The sequence below is a fragment of the Quercus robur genome, chromosome 4 (genome assembly GCF_932294415.1).
Source record: "Quercus robur chromosome 4, dhQueRobu3.1, whole genome shotgun sequence".
In the NCBI taxonomy this organism is placed as follows: Eukaryota; Viridiplantae; Streptophyta; class Magnoliopsida; order Fagales; family Fagaceae; genus Quercus; species Quercus robur.
Window position 1 is genome coordinate 65,908,323 of NC_065537.1, and position 2,351 is coordinate 65,910,673.

General features: G+C 34.7%; 1 pseudogene; it reads right to left on the bottom strand.

The window, feature by feature from the left end:
• Positions 1 to 111, bottom strand: LOC126724622 (U6 spliceosomal RNA; annotated as a pseudogene).
• Between the last annotated feature and the right edge of the window lie 2,240 nt (positions 112 to 2,351).

Consider the following 2,351-nt stretch of genomic DNA (forward strand, 5'->3'; position numbering starts at 1 on the left):
AAAAATTTGGACCATTTCTCGATTTATGCGTGTCATCCTTGCGCAGGGGCCATGCGTTTTGAAAATATCATTTGTATTCTAATATGCCTTGATTCCCTTGTTCTGAAAAGACCCATATTTGTCAAGTTTATAGTACGAAATTTGTTGTTTAGAATTTAATTGATATCTTCTGCGTTTACAATCATTCGCCTTATATAAAGTCTCAAGAAATATTGTTTTGAAATTTTTTAGTTCATTTTCATAGCTGCTGACTGTCAGTTTTGGCACAGAAATCTGGGCATTAAGGTAATGCATTAAAAATGTTTTTGCTGTTTTCCCCAAATTTAGAACATATTTTTTCAGGCATGTTGGCTCCAATTAATTTGAGTCAGTGAGTGTATAACGATTATGATAAGTTAGTATCGTTAGCTTAATGCTGTCTGCTTTGTAGTGTTGATGTTATCAGGAAAAGTCCAATTTGTTAAGTGAGCTTTTTTAGTATAGTGAAGTCTTATTGCTTTGTATATACATTAGGTTGCTAGAAATTGGTGTAGTGGTGAGGGTTTCTACATACTGGGTTATCTTGACTAACAAAAAAAGAAATTTTATTTTCATCATAACACTGATTCCTTAGTTCTTTTTGAAGATGGATAATAGAAATGGTAGAAATAATAATAATAATCCCTCCCAAAAAGGAAATATAATTTGATTTGTTAAATAGTCACTTCTAATTTGACTGTTTATGCAAAGTCATTAGGCATTTTACTTAAATATTTAAGTGGTGGCTAACCCCATGCCCACTGAAGAGACCATAGCCTAGCCATGGAAAATAGTTTGAGCTCCTGGCATGCCCTGGTGTGAATATGTCATCACAGGCAGTGCCCATTTTTTAAGTAGCTTTAAAACCCAATATGATGTGTTTTTCTTCTTTTGTCACTTCCTAATTGACACTTTTCTTGCCGATTGCACGAATTGGCAAACAAGGGCAGAATTTCAGTTACAGGAGCATCAAAGCTGTTGGCAAACATTCTGTACTCTTACCGTGGAATGGGTCTGTCTGTTGGGACCATGATTGCTGGATGGGATGAGACGGTAAAGACATATGACTGTATCATGTCATGTTTTCACATCATCTTTTAATCAGACTCTTGTAATTTGTATTTTCTATATGGTTGTAGGGTTCTATTTTCTCATGTTAAATAGGTTGAAACGGTGTATAATGACATAATCAAAAAATGAACACAAACTTTTGATTCAGTTAGTAGCTGGAAAGAATTTAAAGATGTCATCGTCAGTTTCGAAGATGCATCATTAAAATCAAATGAATTACTTGAGCACACAAATACAACCAAAGACAAATCTGATTATCTTCGGTATACTATTAGGTAAATTCATTTCTCATTGAATTATAACCAATTACATAATCCAATATGTGCGTCTTCTCTTCATTGCATCAGCTTAATGACATTTGTAACAATTGGTAGAGTTTTTGTTTTTTGGTTGCAACACAAGTTTGAACTCACTGTCTTGCACTAAACCAAGACTTCATGCTCAATCTTTTGCGCATGTTGCACATGCTTCAAACATCTTGGAAAAGGGACAATTTATTCTGTGTTTTTTTTTTTTTTTTCGGTGTAAATCACAAACGTTTCCGTACATAATGAAGAATATAGCCAAATTCTACTTTATATATATATGACTAAATTTATATATAACCCATTGATTTAACCCAACTTAACCTGAGTCATGTGAGTTGGGTTGCATTGGAAAAAACCCTTCAATCCAACCCAATTTGGAAAAAACCCTTTGATTTAACATTCAAGAATTTTTTACTTTTGTTTTACTTTATGTAAGGACGAGCAAGTATTCATGCAGGTGCTACAAATGGAAGTTCTAATGTGAAGTACTTCACGATGGACATTCCAATTGAGTTAAATGATGGGATGGAAATCCAAGTATCAAACAAAATGATTGGATGGTATTATGAAATCAACTCATTCCTACAACAATCCAAGAATTCAAAATAAAATAAAAATTGAGGGAAACGAAAATAAAAGCATGTGCGGTGCATTTGAGGGAAACGTGCTCGGCCCGTAGTCATAAGAATTGAGGGAAACGTGGTCATAAGAATTCAAACTAAATTAACCGAATACCTGCTCGGCCCGTACTGTAGCCAGTGACGCCCGGTACGCAGCAAGGACGTGTGTGGCATGCTCTGCGGTGCATTTTGGCCCGCTCCACCTACCAAACATGAGGTGTCGACAAATGCTCATTACTGAACCTTACATTTAACAAACTTTGCTTTTATATTTCACATCCATATACTAAGCATTGATAAGTTTCTTTCGTTTGTTAGTTTGGCATATTTTTAA